A 21,844-nucleotide genomic window follows, 5' to 3' on the forward strand; every position below is an offset into this window, starting at 1 on the left:
GAGAGGAGAAGAGAGGGCAGAGGAGAGAGAGCAGAGGGAGGAGAGAGAGCAGAGAGGAGAGGAGAGAGAGCAGAGAGGAGGAGAGAGGAGGAGGAGGGAGAGGAAAAGAGCAGAGGGAGGAGGGAGAGGAGAGCAGAGGAGAGGAGAAGAGGGCAGAGGAGAGGAGAGAGAGAGCAGAGGAGAGGAGAAGAGAGAGCAGAGGAGAGGAGAAGAGAGAGCAGAGGAGAGGAGAAGAGAGAGCAGAGGAGAGGAGGAGAGAGAGCAGGAGAGAGAGAGAGCAGAGGAAGGAGGAGAGAGAGCAGAGGAGAGGAGAGGAGAGAGAGAGAGCAGAGGAGAAGAGAGAGCAGAGGAGAGGAGAGGAGAGAGCAGAGGAGAAGAGAGAGCAGAGAGGAGAAGAGAGAGAGAGGAGAGGAGAAGAGGAGAGCAGAGGAGAGCAGAGGAGAAGAGAGAGCAGAGGAGAGGAGGAGAGAGAGGAGAGGAGAAGAGAGAGAGAGAGGAGAGCAGAGGAGAGGAGAAGAGAGAGAGAGGAGAGGAGAAGAGAGAGGAGAGGAGAGGAGAAGAGAGAGAGAGGAGAAGAGAGAGCAGAGAGAGGAGGGCAGAGGAGAAGAGAAGAGAGCAGAGGAGAGGAGAAGAGAGAGGAGAGGAGAAGAGGCAGAGGAGAATAGAGAGAGAGGAGAGGGAGAGAGCGAGCAGAGGGAGAGGAGAAGAGCAGAGCAGAGGAGAGGAGAAGAGAGAGAAGAGGAGAGAGAAGAGAGAGCAGAGGAGAGGGAGAAGAGCGAGCAGAGGAGAAGAGAGAGCAGAGGAGAGGAGAAGAGAGAGCAGAGGAGAGGAGAGGAGAGAGAAGAGGAGAGGAGAGAGCAAGGAGAGGAGAAGAGAGAGCAGAGGAGAGAGGAGAGGGAGAGCAGAGAGAGAGAGAGCAGAGGAGAGGAGGAGAGGAACAGAGGAGAGCAGAGAGCAGAGGAGAGGAGGAGAGAGAGGAGAGGTGCAGAGAGAGCAGAGGAGAGGAAGAGGCAGAGAGAGGAGGAGAAGAGGAGAGAGAGGAGAGGAGAGGAGAGAGAGAGGAGGAGAGGAGGAGAGAGCAGAGGGAGAGGAGGAGAGAAAGCAGAGGAGAGTAGAGAGCAGAGGAGAGGGGAGAGAGAGCAGAGGAGAGGGCAGAGAGAGCAGAGGAGAGGGCAGAGAGAGCAGTGCAGAGGAGAAGAGATAGGAAAGGAGAGGAGGAGAGAGCAGAGGAGGAGAAGAGAGCAGAGGAGAGGAGGAGAGAGAGCAGAGGAGAGTAGGAGAGAGAGCAGAGGAGGAGAAGAGAGCAGAGGAGAGGAGGAGAGAGAGCAGAGGAGAGTAGGAGAGACAGCAGAGGAGGAGAAGAGAGCAGAGGAGAGGAGGAGAGAGAGCAGAGGGGAGGAGAGAGAGAGGAGAGAGAGAGGAGAGAGAGCAGAACAGAGGAGAAGAGAGCAGAGGAGAGGAGGAGGAGAGAGGAGAACAGAGAGAGAGAGCAGAGGAGAGGAGGAGAGAGAGCAGAGGAGAGAGAGAGAGCAGAGGAGGAGAAGAGCAGAGGAGACAGGGAGAGAGAGCAGAGGAGGAGAAGAGAGCAGAGGAGAGGAGGAGAGAGAGCAGAGGAGAGGAGAAGAGAGCAGAGGAGAGGAGGAGAGAGAGCAGAGGAGAGGAGGAGAGAGAGCAGAGGAGAGGAGGAGAGAGAGCAGAGGAGAGGAGGAGAGAGAGCAGAGGAGAGGAGGAGAGAGAGCAGAGGAGAGGAGGGAGAGAGAGGAGGAGAGAGAGCAGAGGAGAGGAGGAGAGAGAGCAGAGGAGAGGAGGAGAGAGAGCAGAGGAGAGGAGAGGAGGAGGGAGAGCAGAGGAGGGCATAGAGAGAGAGGAGGAGAGAGGAGGGCAGAGAGAAATGCCTGAAGGATGCATAATGTTTAAGGGTAGAAATGAAGTAAATAAGAGCTTGATTGAATTAAAAAGCAGCAATAACATTGAACATGACTAACATCTCTCCCTTTCCTCTTCCTGTAGACTTTAGATCAACTAAATATTAATAACTGGGTTAGAAAAGGCCATTGTAACCCTGGTTGAAGTCTTTTAGGGAAAGATGTTGCCCCCGGCAACACTAGGAAGAACATGACATTATATCTCAACCTTTGTTTTAACAATGTGAGGGCCATTTCCGTCTCCAAAACGAAGCTGTTTGCCAGAGATCTCTAACCAATTATATAGTTACATCAAACAGTCCTTTATCAGGAACGGTAACTTCCTGTTTAGTTTGCCTTAGAACAGGGTCCTAGCTAAAAACTAAAGCTGCTATTCAGGAAACTTCATCACTACAAAATTCATCACTACGACAGTGTGTGTGTGTGTGTGTGTGTGTGGAGAGGAGGAGTCTAATCCATGATGTATATTCCTAAATAGAGCTGTTAACTGAGGAGATCTGCCTACCGTGCCAACTAAACTAAACTGATTGGTAGCTACGACTGAGTTCCAAATGACACTCTTTTCCTTACATCCTTCACCACGTTCACTATATAGGGAATAGGGTGCCATAGTAGTGCACTATATAGGGAATAGGATGCCATTTGGGGATGAATAGTAGTGCACTATATAGGGAATAGGGTGCCATTTGGGGGTGAATAGTAGTGCACTATATAGGGAATAGGGTGCCATTTGGGCCTCGTGCTAAACCATTTCCAATTATGGAATCCTCTCAGGAACAAATGAGATCGCCTTAATTTAGTCACGGTGGAATAGTGGAGGGCCTGAGCCCCAAATGGCAACCTATTCCCTATATAGTGCACTACTATGGCACCCTATTCCCTATATAGTGCACTACTTTAAACCTGGTCTATGTAGGTAATAGGGTGTGTAATAAACTGCACATTAAATCAGGTGTGAAGGGTTGAAAACAACCCTGTTACCCTGTTTATAGGGTAGTAGTGCACTACTTTAGACCAGGGTCTACAGGGTAGTAGGGCACTACTTTAGACCAGGGTCAACAGGGTAGTAGTGCACTACTTTAGACCAGGGTTTATAGGGTAGTAGTGCACTACTTTAGACCAGGGCCTATAGGGTAGTAGTGCACTACTTTAGACCAGGGTTTATAGGGTAGTAGTACACTACTTTAGACCAGGAACCTATAGGGTAGTAGTGCACTACTTTAGACCAGGGCCTATAGGGTAGTAGTGCACTACTTTAGACCAGGGTTTATAGGGGTAGTTTAGACCAGGAACCTATTAGGGTAGTAGTACACTACTTTAGACCAGGGTCAGTGCACTACTTTAGACCAGGAACCTATAGGGTAGTAGTGCACTACTTTAGACCAGGGCCTATAGGGTAGTAGTGCACTATATAGGGAACGACATGCCGGCAACAAACTCTAAATATATATCTGACTGATTCCGTAAAGTCCGTGTGGAAGAGGTGAAAAGATGATTGTTGTCTATCAACAAATGACAAGCCACCGAGGTCAGACCATCTGGATGGAAAATTACTGAGGATAATAGTGGACGATATTGCCACTTCCAATATGCCACATCTTCCATTTAAGCCTAGTAGAGAGTGTGTGTCCTCAGGCCTGGAGGGAAGCTCCAGTCATTCCCCTCCATACGAATAGTAAAGACCCATTTACTGGCTCAAATAGACAACCAATCACACAAAACAACCAAAACCTTATGCAACTGTGGAGAGACACAAACAAAAAGGTAGAGACACACACATACATTGTAATATTGTCGTATGGTTGGTATTACACATTTTGTATTGTAGATATGTAGTGGTGTAATAATGTTATATGTTGTGCTTAGACCCAAGGAAGAGTAGCTGCTGCCTTGGCAGGAACTAATGGGGATCCATAATAGTGTAGCTGCTGCCCCCATAATAAACCCCAGGAAGAGTAGCTGCTGCCTTGGCAGGAACTAATGGGGATCCATAATAAACCCCAGGAAGAGTAGCTGCTGCCTTGGCAGGAACTAATGGGGATCCATAATAAACCCCAGGAAGAGTAGCTGCTGCCTTGACAGGAACTGGGGATCCTAATAGGAAGAGTAGCTGCTGCCTTGGCAGGAACTAATGGGGATCCATAATAAACCCCAGGAAGAGTAGCTGCTGCCTTGGCAGGAACTAATGGGGATCCATAATAAACCCCAGGAAGAGTAGCTGCTGCCTTGGCAGGAACTAATGGGGATCCATAATAAACCCCAGGAAGAGTAGCTGCCTGCAGGAGCTTGGGGATCCAAAATAAACACCAGGAAGAGTAGCTGTTGCCTTAACAGGAACTGGGGATCCATAATTAACAGGAACTAATGTACTACCCTAACATAGACTAATGTTCTGGTCCATTGAGGCCAGAGTACTACCCTAACATAGACATTATGTTCTGGTCCATGACCCTAACGTAGACTAATGTTCTGGTCCATAGACCTCCAGTATGTTCTGGTCCATAGACCTCCAGTATGTTCTGGTCCATAGACCTCCAGTATGTTCTGGTCCATAGACCTCCAGTATGTTCTGGTCCATAGAGATCCCACCATAGACCTCCAGTATGTTCTGGCCCATAGAGATCCTACCATAGACCTCCAGTATGTTCTGGTCCATAGAGGTCCATTATGTTCTGGTCCATAGAGGTCCATTATGTTCTGGTTCATAGATCTCCAGTATGTTCTGGTCCATAGAGGTCCATTATGTTCTGGTCCATAGAGGTCCATTATGTTCTGGTCCATAGAGGTCCATTATGTTATGGTCCATAGAGGTCCTACCATAGACCTCCAGTATGTTCTGGTCCATTAAGGTCCTACCATAGACCTCCAGTATGTTCTGATCCATAGAGGTCCCACCATAGACCTCCAGTATGTTCTGGTCCATAGACCTCCAGTATGTTCTGGTCCATAGACCTCCAGTATGTTCTGGTCCATAGACCTCCAGTATGTTCTGGTCCATAGACCTCCAGTATGTTCTGGTCCATAGACCTCCAGTATGTTCTGGTCCATAGACCTCCAGTATGTTCTGGTCCATAGACCTCCAGTATGTTCTGGTCCATAGACCTCCAGTATGTTCTGGTCCATAGACCTCCAGTATGTTCTGGTCCATAGACCTCCAGTATGTTCTGGTCCATAGAGGTCCTACCATAGAGGTCCAGTATGTTCTGGTCCATAGAGGTCCAGTATGTTCTGGTCCATAGAGGTCCAGTATGTTCTGGTCCATAGAGGTCCAGTATGTTCTGGTCCATAGAGGTCCAGTATGTTCTGGTCCATAGAGGTCCAGTATGTTCTGGTCCATAGAGGTCCAGTATGTTCTGGTCCATAGAGGTCCTACCATAGAGGTCCAGTATGTTCTGGTCCATAGAGGTCCAGTATGTTCTGGTCCATAGAGGTCCCACCATGAACTCCATTATGTTCTGGTCCATATGTGTTGTGTTTATAGAACATCTCCCCCATGATCAAGTAGGAACAGAGACATCGACACGGGTTTTATGACATAGTGCACTGTGTTATGGTGATGTAATGGATGAGAGAGAGTGTGTGTTATTCATATTTCATACTCACGGCTGGAAGGGGATGAAATACTGCTTGTCCTCATCATCCATCTTGCCTGTTATGATGTCAGTCACATCCATTACTGTTAGAGACAGGACATATAGTATAGAAGGTCAATGCTATAGCAGTCTGTTACTGTTAGAGACATATAGTATAGAAGGTCAATGCTATAGCAGTCTGTTACTGTTAGAGACAGGACATATAGTATAGAAGGTCAATGATATAGCAGTCTGTTACTGATAGAGACATATAGTATAGAAGGTCAATGATATAGCAGTCTGTTACTGATAAAGACATATAGTATAGAAGGTCAATGCTATAGCAGTCTGTTACTGATAGAGACAGGACATATAGTATAGAAGGTCAATGCTATAGCAGTCTGTTACTGGTAGAGAACGGACATATAGTATAGAAGGTCAATGCTATAGCAGTCTGTTACTGGTAGAGATGGGACATATAGTATAGAAGATCAATGTTATAGCAGTCTGTTACTGTTAGAGACAGGACATATAGTATAGAAGGTCAATGCTATAGCAGTCTGTCACTGGTAGAGACGGGACATATAGTATAGAAGGTCAATGCTATAGCAGTCTGTTACTGATAGAGACATATAGTATAGAAGGTCAATGCTATAGCAGTCTGTTACTGGTAGAGGCGGGACATATAGTATAGAAGGTCAATGCTATAGCAGTCTGTTACTGATAGAGACGTATAGAAAGTCAATGCTATAGCAGTCTGTTACTGATAGAGACATATAGTATAGAAGGTCAATGCTATAGCAGTCTGTTACTGATAGAGACATATAGTATAGAAGGTCAATGCTATAGCAGTCTGTTACTGATAGAGACATATAGTATAGAAGGTCAATGCTATAGCAGTCTGTTACTGTTAGAGACATATAGTATAGAAGGTCGATGCTATAGCAGTCTGTTACTGATAGAGACATATAGTATAGAAGGTCAATGCTATAGCAGTCTGTTACTGATAGACAGGCCATATAGTATAGAAGATCAATGCTATAGCAGTCTGTTACTGGTAGAGACAGGACATATAGTATAGAAGGTCAATGCTATAGCAGTCTGTTACTGATAGAGACATATAGTATAGAAGGTCAATGCTATAGCAGTCTGTTACTGTTAGAGACAGGACATATAGTATAGAAGGTCAATGCTATAGCAGTCTGTTACTGATAGAGACGGGACATATAGTATAGAAGGTCAATGCTATAGCAGTCTGTTACTGGTAGAGATGGGACATATAGTATAGAAGATCAATGCTATAGCAGTCTGTTACTGTTAGAGACAGGACATATAGTATAGAAGGTCAATGCTATAGCAGTCTGTTACTGATAGAGACAGGACATATAGTATAGAAGGTCAATGATATAGCAGTCTGTTACTGGTAGAGACGGGACATATAGTATAGAAGGTCAATGCTATAGCAGTCTGTTACTGATAGAGACAGGACATATAGTATAGAAGGTCAATGCTATAGCAGTCTGTTACTGATAGAGACATATAGTATAGAAAGTCAATGCTATAGCAGTCTGTTACTGTTAGAGACAGGACATATAGTATAGAAGGTCAATGCCATAGCAGTCTGTTACTGGTAGAGAACGGACATATAGTATAGAAGGTCAATGCTATAGCAGTCTGTTACTGGTAGAGATGGGACATATAGTATAGAAGATCAATGCTATAGCAGTCTGTTACTGTTAGAGACAGGACATATAGTATAGAAGGTCAATGCTATAGCAGTCTGTCACTGGTAGAGACGGGACATATAGTATAGAAGGTCAATGCTATAGCAGTCTGTTACTGATAGAGACAGGACATATAGTATAGAAGGTCAATGCTATAGCAGTCTGTTACTGATAGAGACATATAGTATAGAAGGTCAATGCTATAGCAGTCTGTTACTGGTAGAGGCGGGACATATAGTATAGAAGGTCAATGCTATAGCAGTCTGTTACTGATAGAGACATATAGTATAGAAAGTCAATGCTATAGCAGTCTGTTACTGATAGAGATGGGACATATAGTATAGAAGATCAATGCTATAGCAGTCTGTTACTGATAAAGACAGGACATATAGTATAGAAGGTCAATGCTATAGCAGTCTGTTACTGATAGAGACAGGACATATAGTATAGAAGGTCAATGATATAGCAGTCTGTTACTGGTAGAGACGGGACATATAGTATAGAAGGTCAATGCTATAGCAGTCTGTTACTGATAGAGACATATAGTATAGAAGGTCAATGCTATAGCAGTCTGTTACTGATAGAGACATATAGTATAGAAGGTCAATGCTATAGCAGTCTGTTACTGATAGAGACATATAGTATAGAAGGTCAATGCTATAGCAGTCTGTTACTGTTAGACAGGCCATATAGTATAGAAGATCAATGCTATAGCAGTCTGTTACTGATAGAGACAGGACATATAGTATAGAAGATCAATGCTATAGCAGTCTGTTACTGATAGAGACATATAGTATAGAAAGTCAATGCTATAGCAGTCTGTTACTGTTAGAGACATATAGTATAGAAAGTCAATGCTATAGCAGTCTGTTACTGTTAGAGACAGGACATATAGTATAGAAGGTCAATGCTATAGCAGTCTGTTACTGATAGAGACATATAGTATAGAAGGTCAATGCTATAGCAGTCTGTTACTGATAGAGACATATAGTATAGAAGGTCAATGCTATAGCAGTCTGTTACTGATAGAGACATATAGTATAGAAAGTCAATGCTATAGCAGTCTGTTACTGATAGAGACATATAGTATAGAAAGTCAATGCTATAGCAGTCTGTTACTGATAGAGACATATAGTATAGAAAGTCAATGCTATAGCAGTCTGTTACTGTTAGAGACAGGACATATAGTATAGAAGGTCAATGCTATAGCAGTCTGTTACTGTTAGAGATATATAGTATAGAAGGTCAATGCTATAGCAGTCTGTTACTGATAGAGACATATAGTATAGAAGGTCAATGCTATAGCAGTCTGTTACTGTTAGACAGGCCATATAGTATAGAAGATCAATGCTATAGCAGTCTGTTACTGATAGAGACAGGACATATAGTATAGAAGATCAATGCTATAGCAGTCTGTTACTGATAGAGACATATAGTATAGAAAGTCAATGCTATAGCAGTCTGTTACTGATAGAGACATATAGTATAGAAAGTCAATGCTATAGCAGTCTGTTACTGTTAGAGACAGGACATATAGTATAGAAGGTCAATGCTATAGCAGTCTGTTACTGATAGAGACATATAGTATAGAAAGTCAATGCTATAGCAGTCTGTTACTGTTAGAGACAGGATATATAGTATAGAAGATCAATGCTATAGCAGTCTGTTACTGATAGAGACATATAGTATAGAAGGTCAATGCTATAGCAGTCTGTTACTGATGGTGACATATAGTATAGAAGGTCGATGCTATAGCAGTCTGTTACTGATAGAGACATATAGTATAGAAGGTCGATGCTATAGCAGTCTGTTACTGTTAGAGACATATAGTATAGAAGGTCGATGCTATAGCAGTCTGTTACTGATAGAGGAATGTTAGCACAAACAGACCGGTTCCCAGGCTAGTTCCAGTAGTCTCTGTTACTGATAGAGACAGAGGAATGTTAGCACAAACAGACCGGTTCCCAGGCTAGTTCCAGTAGTCTCTGTTACTGATAGAGACAGAGGAATGTTAGCACAAACAGACCGGTTCCCAGGCTAGTTCCAGTAGTCTCTGGGTTTAAAGACACGGCCGGTTTACCTGCCACTCCAAAGGGTCTCCTCAGCCCAGAGGTCAGCTTCTTGGTGTTGTTGTCACGTAGCTCCATCCGTCCGACTCTAACGATCTGGCACACAAAGCTGATCTTCTCTCTCTTTAAATCCTCACTGCCAAGGTCCTGGGGGGGAGAACGACGACAACCAATAGACTCAGTGGTGGTGTATTGGGAGGAGCAAAACCACCCTGGTGTACCTGTAAACGTCTTGTATTCCTACACAACTTCAGTTACAAATCGGGAAACAAATAATTTATACTGATCAAATAATAGAAACGCAACATTACAACAATTGTGTAATGATGATGCTGTTTAAATCAGTGTGTTGATATGCCACACCTGACAAATGGTTTAACTGGTCAAAGGAGAAGTCGCTCACTAACAGAGATGTAAACAGGTTTTTTTGTGCCAGTGGAACATTTCTGGGATATTTTATTTCAGCGCATGAAACATGGGACCAACACTTCATTTATTTTTTCATTGTAGATAGAAGTGGGGGGGTACACATTTTAGTTGTTGCTCTAGTACTACACACCTGGATGAAAGCTAGATGAAAGAGATGAGTTGAACGGGATGTGTCGGGAACAACAAACAAACCCCCTTTAAGTCCCCAGGACCAGGATGAGGAAACACTGAGAAAGAGTGAAGCTATTCCATATTACCACAGAGCTGCAGTATGACCACGGAGCTGCAGTATGACCACGGAACTACGCTACAGTATGACCACGGAGCTGCAGTATGACCACGGAGCTACAGTATGACCACGGAGCTGCAGTATGACCACGGAGCTACAGTATGACCACGGAGCTGCAGTATGACCACGGAACTACACTACAGTATGACCACGGAGCTGCAGTATGACCACGGAGCTACAGTATGACCACGGAGCTGCGCTGCAGTATGACCACGGAACTATGCTAGTGTTACCACAGAGCTGCGCTGCAGTATGACCACGGAGCTGCGCTGCAGTATGACCATGGAACTACGCTACAGTATGACCACGGAGCTGCAGTATGACCACGGAGCTACAGTATGACCACGGAGCTGCAGTATGACCACGGAGCTACAGTATGACCACGGAGCTGCGCTGCAGTATGACCACGGAGCTGCGCTGCAGTATGACCACGGAACTATGCTAGTGTTACCACAGAGCTACGCTGCAGTATGACCACGGAGCTGCACTGCAGTATGACCACGGAGCTACGCTACAGTATGACCACAGAGCTACGCTACAGTATGACCACAGAGCTGCGCTACAGTATGACCACAGAGCTGCGCTACAGTATGACCACAGAGCTGCGCTACAGTATGACCACAGAGCTGCGCTACAGTATGACCACAGAGCTGCGCTACAGTATGACCACAGAGCTGCGCTACAGTATGACCACAGAGCTGCGCTTCAGTATGACCACGGAGCTGCGCTGCAGTATGACCACGGAGCTACAGTGTTACCACGGAGCTACAGTGTTACCACGGAGCTACAGTGTTACCACGGAGCTACAGTGTTACCACAGAGCTGCAGTATGACCACGGAGCTGCAGTGTTACCACGGAGCTGCAGTATGACCACTGAGCTACAGTGTTACCACGGAGCTGCAGTATGACCACGGAGCTACAGTGTTACCACGGAGTTACAGTATGACCACGGAGCTACGCTGCAGTATGACTGCAGAGCTACAGTGTTACCACGGAGCTGCAGTATGACCACAGAGCTAGTGTTACCACGGAGCTACAGTGTTACCACGGAGCTGCAGTATGACCACGGAGCTACGCTGCAGTATGACCACAGAGCGACGCTGCAGTATGACCACGGAGCTGCAGTATGACCACGGAGCTGCAGTATGACCATGGAGTTACAGTATGACCACGGAGCTACATTGTTACCACGGAGCTGCAGTATGACCACGGAGCTATGCTGCAGTATGACCACGGAGCTACGCCTTGGTAACAGTACTGCCCAACACAGTGAATGAGTCAGTATTACCTTGGTAACAGTACTTCCCGAGTGTTCCTTTACACTACACCCCTGCAGCAGTAACACCACCAGGCTGATCTGTTTATTAGGCTGCAGCAGTAACACCACCAGGCTGATCTGTTTATTAGGCTGCAGCAGTAACACCACCACCACCAGGCTGATCTGTTTATTAGGCTGCAGCAGTAACACCACCAGGCTGAGAGAACCTTTTCAAAGGAGGATACATTTTTGTTAAGGAGGCCGTTTTCACTCCCGAATTGCTTGAACTCCCTATTTAATTGTGTCCATGGTTCATGTCCTGCTGTGATCCATGCTGTGCCGCCAGTGTAGCGAGTGGAGTAGCGGGCGCCAACTAGCTTGTCGTACGTAGGCGCTTGGTGACCCGGGCTGCCCTTAGCCAGCCATTAGTAGAGAGGTGACCTTTGACAAACAAACCGGGTCGCTCTGGGTCGTCCTCTTTCTTTCAGAGCCGGGAGCTTAACAAACACAGCCGCCCAAACAGGGGGTAAACAGACACACACACACACACACACACCGACATCCCTCAAGACAGGTCTGGGTAAACAACCGTGCAGTAGCAGCCAACACTCTACATATACTCACAGTGAAGACTGATCTCAGGTTATGTAGCTGGTCTATATCTACATATACTCACGGTGAAGACTGATCTCAGGTTATGTAGCTGGTCTACATCTACTCACGGTGAAGACTGATCTCAGGTTATGTAGCTGGTCTATATCTACATATACTCACGGTGAAGACTGATCTCAGGTTATGTAGCTGGTCTATATCTACATATACTCACAGTGAAGACTGATCTCAGGTTATGGAGCTGGTCTATATCTACATATACTCACGGTGAAGACTGATCTCAGGTTATGTAGCTGGTCTATATCTACATATACTCACGGTGAAGACTGATCTCAGGTTATGTAGCTGGTCTATATCTACATATACTCACAGTGAAGACTGATCTCAGGTTATGTAGCTGGTCTATATCTACATATACTCACAGTGAAGACTGATCTCAGGTTATGTAGCTGGTCTATATCTACATATACTCACGGTGAAGACTGATCTCAGGTTATGTAGCTGGTCTATATCTACATATACTCACGGTGAAGACTAATCTCAGGTTATGTAGCTGGTCTATATCTACATATACTCACAGTGAAGACTGATCTCAGGTTATGTAGCTGGTCTATATCTACATATACTCACAGTGAAGACTGATCTCAGGTTATGTAGCTGGTCTATATCTACATATACTCACAGTGAAGACTGATCTCAGGTTATGTAGCTGGTCTATATCTTTCACCAGGCCTTGACTGGACCATCGCACCAGGTAATTCTCACTGGGGAGGAGGGAAGAACCGATATCAACATTTTAGCTTTACAATCTGGCATCACAAATCAACTCTAGTCTCAAGATGATCAAATGACAATCGACTGACTAATGTCGTACACAGATGAAACGTTTCCTGAACAGTATCCCGGAACAAGAGAAAACCCCAGGCAGGCTGGCAGCTGGGTCGGTGCTGTAACGTTCCTGGCTCTGCACTCGGGCCTAGGACAGTACTATTCCCATGATTCAGAGGTTCTCCAGAAATCCTGATGAGAGGATTCCCACAATAGTGAGGAAATAACCAGGAGGGAACCCTCTAACCGGGGAGGGAACCCTCTAACCGGGAGGGGAGGCTCTAACCGGGAGGGAACGCTCTAACCGGGGAGGGGAGGCTCTAACCGGGGAGGGGAGGCTCTAACCGGGAGGCTCTAACCGGGGAGGCTCTAACCGGGGAGGCTCTAACCGGGGGGGAGGCTCTAACCGGGAACCCTCTAACCGGGAGGGAACCCTCTAACCGGGGAGGCTCTAACCGGGAGGGAACCCTCTAACCGGGGAGGGAACCCTCTAACCGGGGAGGGAACCCTCTAACCGGGGAGGCTCTAACCGGGAGGGGAGGCTCTAACCGGGAGGGGAGGCTCTAACCGGGGAGGGGAGGCTCTAACCGGGGAGGGGAGGCTCTAACCGGGGAGGGGAGGCTCTAACCGGGAGGGGAGGCTCTAACCGGGAGGGAACGCTCTAACCGGGAGGGAACGCTCTAACCGGGGAGGGAACCCTCTAACCGGGGAGGGGAGGCTCTAACCGGGAGGCTCTAACCGGGAGGGAGGCTCTAACCGGGAGGGAACGCTCTAACCGGCGAGGGAACCCTCTAACCTGGGGGAGGGAACCCTCTAACCGGGAGGGAACCCTCTAACCGGGGAGGGAACCTCTAACCGGGAGGGAATCCTCTAACCGGGAGGGAATCCTCTAACCAGGAGGGAATCCTCTAACCAGGAGGGAATCCTCTAACCAGGAGGGAATCCTCTAACCAGGAGGGAATCCTCTAACCAGGGAGGGAATCCTCTAACCAGGGAGGGAATCCTCTAACCGGGATTTCAGGAAAACCTGGGAAATTTGAGAAAGTGTCCAGAACTCTTGCGACCCTTGGCATACCTGATAAACTTTAACCCTCAGAGGGTCACAGAGGAACATACCTGATGACCTTTAACCTTAAAAGAAACAATTCAAAACAACTAATTCCTATAATTTACAGTGTTAAATAAGTACAATATTTTTTTGTGAGCAAATGTTTCAATTTGTCGTTATGATAAGTTTGGTAGTAACTTGTGAAAATCGTTGCGGAAATCTGTTGAAGCTCAAGTCGACTACAAAACCCACAATGCAACGCTCTCCCTATGGGCTCGATGTACTGTACGCGATGACCTTTAAAACCTATGACGTCATAGGAGGTTACATACCTGATGAACTTTGACTCAACAGGGTCGTAGAGCGACATGAGGACCTCTGCATCTTCTCCGATCTTACACACCACGTTCTTCAGGGTGACGAAGAGAGCGAAGGACGGTGTCTGGGCGAACTTGGCCTGCCTGCTCAGATCTACATTCTGTTTCTGAGACTGTCCCAGGGAGAGGAGGAGGAGGAAACAGAGATGTTGTATTTAATACAGGGGTCCAGTAGTCTTCCCTAGCCTGACTGTCATATCATCTGGGCCACGGGCCTATGAAGGTTAAAGAAGGTTGAGAATCACACAGAAGAGAGACATTTGAAGGGGACTCTTAGCTAGTTTTCAGCACTGAGGACGGACACAGTGACTGGACTGTTATTCCCCATTAGTCAGATCCATCTTCATTAGACTGGACAGTGACTAGACTGTTATTCCCCATCAGTCAGACCCATCTTCATTAGACTGGACTGTTAATTCCCCATCAGTCAGATCCATCTTCATTAGACTGGACAGTGACTAGACTGTTATTCCCCAACAGTCAGACTGGATAGTGCCTGGGTTACTACTCCTTCAAGACTGTTGGAAAATAATTCCAGGTGAAGCTGGTTGAGAGAATGCCAAGAGTGTGAAAATCAAGGCAAAAGGTGGCTACTTTGAAGAAACTAATATATAAAACATATTTTGATTTGTTTAACACTTTTTTGGTCACTACATGATTCCATATGTTTTATTTCATAGTTTTGATGTCTTCACTATTATTTTACAATGTAGAAAATAGTTTAAAAATAAATAAAATCCCTCAATGACTGATACTGTACGTGATAATGATTTTGAGAAGAGGTGCTAGTTCTGATTCAAATTCACAAAGCCCTTAAAGAAACATCTGAAAGAAGGCATTAACATTCATGGTGGTGACCTGAGACAATGTAATATCACTCCATGTATACACAAAGGCAGAGATGGAAAGGTCTCACAAGATGACTCCTCATAGCTGAAGGGCACTTAACCAATTTAGAGTCACTTCATGTGGTACCATAATCCCTATAGGGCCCTGGTCAGAAGTAGTGCATTATATAGGGAATAGGGTGCAATTTAGGATGTAGATTCAGGCAGGGAGAGAGAGGAGAGCGGGGGGGGAGAGAGAGGAGAGGTGGCGGGGAGAGAGAGGAGAGGTGGGGGGGAGAGAGGAGAGGTGGGGGGGAGAGAAAGGAGAGGTGGCAGGGAGAGAGAGGAGAGGGCGGGGAGAGAGAGGAGAGGTGGCGGGGGAGAGAGAGAGGAGAGCGGGGGGAGAGAGAGGAGAGCGGGGGAGAGAGAGGAGAGGTGGCTGGGAGAGAGAGGAGAGGTGGCGGGGAGAGAGAGGAGAGGTGGCGGGGAGAGAGAGGAGAGGTGGCGGGGAGAGAGAGGAGAGGTGGCGGGGAGAGAGAGGAGAGGTGGCGGGGAGAGAAAGGAGAGGTGGCGGGGAGAGAGAGGAGAGGTGGCGGGGAGAGAGAGGAGAGGTGGCGGGAGAGAGAGGAGAGATGGCTGGGAGAGAGAGGAGAGATGGCTGGGAGAGAGGAGAGGTGGCTGGGAGAGAGAGGAGAGGTGGCTGGGAGAGAGAGGAGAGGTGGCAGTGAGAGAGAGGAGAGGGCGGGGGAAAGAGAGGAGAGGGCAGGGAAAGAGAGGAGAGGTGGCGGGGAGAGAGAGGAGAGGTGGCGGGGGAGAGAGAGGAGAGGTGGCGGGGAGAGAGTGGAGAGAGGGCGGGGGAGAGAGAGGAGAGGGCGGGGAGAGAGAGGAGAGGTGGCAGGGAGAGAGAGGAGAGGGCAGGGAAAGAGAGGAGAGGGCAGGGAAAGAGAGGAGAGGGCAGGGAAAGAGAGAGGAGAGGGCAGGGAAAGAGAGGAGAGGGCAGGGAAAGAGAGGAGAGGGCAGGGAAAGAGAGGAGAGGGCAGGGAAAGAGAGGGCAGGGCAGGGAGAGAGAGGAGAGGGCAGGGAAAGAGAGGAGAGAGGGCAGGGAGAGAGAGGAGAGGTGGCGGGGGAGAGAAAGGAGGAGGTGGCGGGGAGAGAGAGGAGAGGTGGCGGGAGAGAGAGGAGAGGGCGGGGAGAGAGAGGAGAGGTGGCGGGGAGAGAGAGGAGAGGTGGCGGGAGAGAGTGGAGAGGTGGGGGGAGAGAGAGGAGAGGGCGGGGAGAGAGAGGAGAGGGCGGGGGAGAGAGAGGAGAGGTGGCAGGGAGAGAGAGGAGAGGGCAGGGAAAGAGGAGAGGCCAATGAGGGGAGAGAGAGGAGAGGTGGCGGGGAGAGAGTGGAGAGGGCAGGGAGAGAGAGAGGAGAGGTGGCAGGGAGAGAGAGGAGAGGGCAGGGAGAGAGAGGAGAGGGCAGGGAGAGAGAGGAGAGGGCAGGGAGAGAGAGGAGAGGGCAGGGAGAGAGAGGAGAGGGCAGGGAGAGAGAGGAGAGGGCAGGGAGAGAGAGGAGAGGGCAGGGAGAGAGAGGAGAGGGCAGGGAGAGAGAGGAGAGGGCAGGGAGAGAGAGGAGAGGGCAGGGAGAGAGAGGAGAGGTGGCAGGGGAGAGAGGAGAGGGCAGGGAGAGAGAGGCGAGGGCAGGGAGAGAGAGGAGAGGGCAGGGAGAGAGAGGAGAGGTGGCAGGGAGAGAGAGGAGAGGTGGCAGGGAGAGAGAGGAGAGGTGGCAGGGAGAGAGAGGAGAGGTGGCAGGGAGAGAGAGGAGAGGTGGCAGGGAGAGAGAGGAGAGGGCAGGGAGAGAGAGGAGAGGGCAGGGAGAGAGAGAGAGGGCAGGGAGAGAGGAGAGGTGGCAGGGAGAGAGTGGAGAGGGCAGGGAGAGAGAGGAGAGGTGGCAGAGAGAGAGGAGAGGTGGCAGGGAGAGAGTGGAGAGGGCAGGGAGAGAGAGGAGAGGTGGCAGGGAGAGAGAGGAGAGGGCAGGGGAGAGAGGAGAGGTGGCGGGGAGAGAGAGGAGGTGGTGATGGGGAGAGTGGAGAGGTGGGGGAGAGAGTGGAGAGGTGGCGGGGAGAGAGAGGAGAGGGCGGGGAGAGAGAGGAGAGGTGGCAGGGGAGAGAGAGGAGAGGGCAGGGAAAGAGAGGGAGAGGGCAGGGAAAGAGAGGAGAGGGCAGGGAAAGAGAGGAGAGGGCAGGGAAAGAGAGGAGAGGGCAGGGAAAGAGAGGAGAGGGCAGGGAAAGAGAGGAGAGGGCAGGGAAAGAGAGGAGAGGGCAGGGAAAGAGAGGAGAGGGCAGGGAAAGAGAGGAGAGGGCAGGGAGAGAGAGGAGAGGGCAGGGAAAGAGAGGAGAGGGCAGGGAGAGAGAGGAGAGGTGGGGAGAGAAAGGAGAGGTGGCGGGAGAGAGAGGAGAGGTGGCAGGAGAGAGAGGAGAGGGCGGGGAGAGAGAGGAGAGGTGGCGGGGAGAGAGAGGAGAGGTGGCGGGAGAGAGTGGAGAGGTGGCGGGGAGAGAGAGGAGAGGGCGGGGAGAGAGAGGAGAGGTGGCAGGGAGAGAGAGGAGAGGGCAGGGAAAGAGAGGAGAGGGCAGGGAAAGAGAGGAGAGGGCAGGGGAAAGAGAGGAGAGGGCAGGGAAAGAGAGGAGAGGGCAGGGAAAGAGAGGAGAGGGCAGGGAAAGAGAGGAGAGGGCAGGGAGAGAGAGGAGAGGGCAGGGAAAGAGAGGAGAGGGCAGGGAGAGAGACGAGAGGGCGGGGAGAGAGAGGAGAGGTGGCAGGGAGAGAGAGGAGAGGGCAGGGAAAGAGAGGAGAGGGCAGGGAAAGAGACGAGAGGTGGCGGGGAGAGAGAGGAGAGATGGCTGGGAGAGAGAGGAGAGGGCAGGGAGAGAGAGGAGAGGGCAGGGAGAGAGAGGAGAGGGCAGGGAGAGAGAGGAGAGGGCAGGGAGAGAGAGGAGAGGGCAGGGAGAGAGGAGGAGAGGTGGCAGGGAGAGAGTGGAGAGGGCAGGGAGAGAGAGGAGAGGTGGCAGGGAGAGAGAGGAGAGGGCGGGGGAGAGAGTGGAGAGGTGGGGGAGAGAGAGGAGAGGTGGCGGGGAGAGAGAGGAGAGGGGTGGGGGGGAGACAGGGAGAGGTGGCGGGGAGAGAGAGGAGAGGGCGGGGAGAGAGAGGAGAGGTGGCAGGGAGAGAGAGGAGAGGGCAGGGAAAGAGAGGAGAGGGCAGGGAAAGAGAGGAGAGGGCAGGGAAAGAGAGGAGAGGGCAGGGAAAGAGAGGAGAGGGCAGGGAAAGAGAGGAGAGGGCAGGGAAAGAGAGGAGAGAGGGCAGGAAAGAGAGGAGAGGGCAGGGAGAGAGAGGAGAGGGCAGGGAGAGAGGAGGGAGGAGAGGGAGGAGAGAGGGAGAGGAGAGAGAGAGGAGGAGGGAAGGTGGCGGGAGGAAAGGAGAGCAGGGGAGAGAGAGGAGAGAGGAGAGAGGAGAGGGGCGGGGAGAGAGAGAGAGGTGGCAGGGAGAGAGGGACAGGGAGAGAGAGGAGAGGTGGCAGGGAAAGAGAGAGAGGAGAGGTGGCAGGGAGAGAGAGGAGAGGGCAGGGAAAGAGAGGAGAGGGAGGAGAGGCAGGGAGAAGAGAGGCAGGAAAGAGAGGAGAGGGCGGGGGAGAGAGGCGGGGGAGAGAGGAGAGGTGGCAGGGAGAGAGAGGGCAGGGAAAGAGAGGAGAGGGCAGGGAAAGAGGAGAGGGCAGGGAGAGAGAGGAGAGATGGCTGAGAGAGAGGAGAGGTGGCTGGGAGAGAGAGGAGAGGTGGCTGGGAGAGGAGGTGGCTGGGAGAGAGAGGAGGGGCATGGGGAAAGAGAGGAGAGGGGGGGGAGAGAGAGGAGAGGTGGCGGGGAGAGAGAGGAGAGGTGGCAGGGAGAGAGAGAGGAGAGGTGGCGGAGAGAGGAGAGATGGCTGGGAGGGAGAGGAGAGATGGCTGGGAGAGAGAGGGAGAGGTGGCTGGGAGAGAGAGGAGAGGTGGCAGTGAGAGAGAGGAGAGGGCAGGGGGGAGAGAGAGAGGGCAGGGAAAGAGAGGGAGAGGGCAGGGAAAGAGAGGAGAGGGCAGGAAAGAGAGGAGAGGGCAGGGAAAAGAGAGGAGAGGGCAGGGAAAGAGAGGAGAGGGCAGGGAAAGAGAGGAGAGGTGGTAGGGAGAGAGAGGAGAGGGCAGGGAAAGAGAGGAGAGGGCAGGGAAAGAGAGGAGAGGGCAGGGAAAGAGAGGAGAGGGGCAGGGAAAGAGAGGAGAGGTGGTAGGGAGAGAGAGGAGAGAGCAGGGAAAGAGAGGAGAGGGCAGGGAGAGAGAGGAGAGGGCAGGAAAGAGAGGAGAGGGCAGAGAGAGAGAGGAGAGGGCGGGGAGAGAGAGGAGAGGGCAGGGAAAGAGAGGAGAGGTGGTAGGGAGAGAGAGGAGAGGGCAGGGAAAGAGAGGAGAGGGCAGGGAAAGAGAGGAGAGGGCAGGGAAAGAGAGGAGAGGGCAGAGAGAGAGAGGAGAGGGCGGGGAGAGAGACGAGAGGGCGGGAGAGAGACGAGAGTGGCAGGGAGAGAGGAGAGGGCAGGGAAAGAGAGGAGAGGGCAGGGGAGAGAGAGGTGGCGGGGAGAGAGAGGAGAGGTGGCGGAGAGAGAGGAGAGGTGGCGGGGAGAGAGTGGAGAGGTGGGGGAGAGAGTGGAGAGGTGGCGGGGAGAGAGAGGAGAGGGCGGGGAGAGAGAGGAGAGGTGGCAGGGAGAGAGAGAGGAGAGGGCAGGGAAAGAGAGGAGAGGGCAGGGAAAGAGAGGAGAGGGCAGGGAAAGAGAGGAGAGGCAGGGAAAGAGAGGAGAGGGCAGGGAAAGAGAGGAGAGGGCAGGAAAAAAGAGAGGAGAGGGCAGGGAAAGAGAGGAGAGGGCAGGGAGAGAGAGGAGGGCAGGGAAAGAGAGGAGAGGGCAGGGAGAGAGAGGAGAGGTGGCGGGGAGAGAAAGGAGAGGTGGCGGGGAGAGAGAGGAGAGGTGGCGGGGAGAGAGAGGAGAGGGCGGGGAGAGAGAGGAGAGGTGGCGGGGAGAGAGAGGAGAGGTGGCAGGGAGAGAGTGGAGAGGTGGCGGGGGGAGAGAGAGGAGAGGGGGGGGAGAGAGGAGAGGTGGCAGGGGAAGAGAGAGGAGAGGGCAGGGAAAGAGAGGAGAGGGCAGGGAAAGAGAGGAGAGGGCAGGGAAAGAGAGGAGAGGGCAGGGAAAGAGAGGAGAGGGCAGGGGAGAGAGGAGAGGGCAGGGAAAGAGAGGAGAGGGCAGGGAGAGAGACGAGAGGGCGGGGAGAGAGAGGAGAGGTGGCAGGGAGAGAGAGGAGAGGGCAGGGAAAGAGAGGAGAGGGCAGGGAAAGAGACGAGAGGTGGCGGGGAGAGAGAGGAGAGATGGCTGGGGAGAGGAGAGAGAGAGAGGCAGGGGAGAGAGAGGAGAGGGCAGGAGAGAGAGGAGAGGGCAGGGAGAGAGAGGAGAGGGCAGGGAGAGAGAGGAGAGGGCAGGAGAGAGAGGAGAGGGCAGGAGAGAGAGGAGAGGGCAGGGAGAGAGAGGAGAGGGGCAGGGAGAGAGTGGAGAGGGCAGGGAGAGAGAGGAGAGGGGCAGGGAGAGAGAGGAGGTGGCAGGGAGAGAGAGGAGAGGGCAGGGGAAGAGTGGAGAGGTGGGGGAGAAAGAGGAGAGGTGGCGGGGAGAGAGAGGAGAGGCGGGGAGGGAGAGGAGAGGTGGCAGGGAGAGAGAGGAGAGGGCAGGGAAAGAGAGGAGAGGGCAGGGAAAGAGAGGAGAGGGCAGGGAAAGAGAGGAGAGGGCAGGGAAAGAGAGGAGAGGGCAGGGAAAGAGAGGAGAGGGCAGGGAAAGAGAGGAGAGGGCAGGGAGAGAGAGGAGAGGGCAGGGAAAGAGAGGAGAGGGCAGGGAGAGAGAGAGAGGTGGCGGGGAGAGAAAGGAGAGGTGGGGGGAGAGAGAGGAGAGGTGGCAGGGAGAGAGAGGAGAGGGCGGGGAGAGAGAGGAGAGGTGGCGGGGAGAGAGAGGAGAGGTGGCGGGGAGAGAGTGGAGAGGTGGCGGGGAGAGAGAGGAGAGGGCGGGGGAGAGAGAGGAGAGGTGGCAGGGAGAGAGAGGAGAGGGCAGGAAAGAGAGGAGAGGGCAGGGAAAGAGAGGAGAGGGCAGGGAAAGAGAGGAGAGGGCAGGGAAAGAGAGGAGAGGGCAGGGAAAGAGAGGAGAGGGCAGGGAAAGAGAGGAGAGGGCAGGGAGAGAGACGAGAGGGCGGGGAGAGAGAGGAGAGGTGGCAGGAGAGAGAGGAGAGGGCAGGGAAAGAGAGGAGAGGGCAGGGAAAGAGACGAGAGGTGGCGGGGAGAGAGAGGAGAGATGGCTGGGAGAGAGAGGAGAGGTGGCTGGGAAGAGGAGAGGTGGCTGGGAGAGAGGAGAGGTGGCTGGGAGAGAGAGGAGAGGTGGCGGGGAGAGAGAGGAGAGGTGGGGGAGAGAGAGAGGAGAGGTGGCGGGGAGAGAGAGGAGAGGTGGCGGGGAGAGAGAGGAGAGGTGGCAGGGAGAGAGAGAGGAGAGGTGGCGGAGAGAGAGAGGAGAGGTGGCGGGAGAGAGAGGAGAGGTGGCGGGAGAGAGAGGAGGTGACGGGGAGAGAGAGGAGAGGTGGCGGGGGGAGAGAGAGGAGAGGTGGCGGGGAGAGAGAGGAGAGGTGGCGGGGGAGAGAGAGGAGAGGTGGCGGGGAGAGAGAGGAGAGATGCAGGGAGAGAGAGGAGAGATGGCTGGGAGAGAGAGGAGAGGTGGCTGGGAGAGAGAGGAGAGGTGGCAGTGAGAGAGAGGAGAGGGCGGGGGAAAGAGAGGAGAGGGCAGGGAAAGAGAGGAGAGGGCAGGGAAAGAGAGGA

At 51.4% G+C, this 21,844-nt stretch overlaps 1 pseudogene; it reads right to left on the bottom strand.

Moving 5' to 3' along the window:
* The window catches only part of LOC121845600, a 106,873-nt pseudogene that overhangs the window by 72,669 nt on the left and 12,360 nt on the right, over window positions 1-21,844 (bottom strand).

Source organism: Oncorhynchus tshawytscha, unplaced genomic scaffold (genome assembly GCF_018296145.1).
Source record: "Oncorhynchus tshawytscha isolate Ot180627B unplaced genomic scaffold, Otsh_v2.0 Un_scaffold_4286_pilon_pilon, whole genome shotgun sequence".
Lineage (NCBI taxonomy): Eukaryota > Metazoa > Chordata > Actinopteri > Salmoniformes > Salmonidae > Oncorhynchus > Oncorhynchus tshawytscha.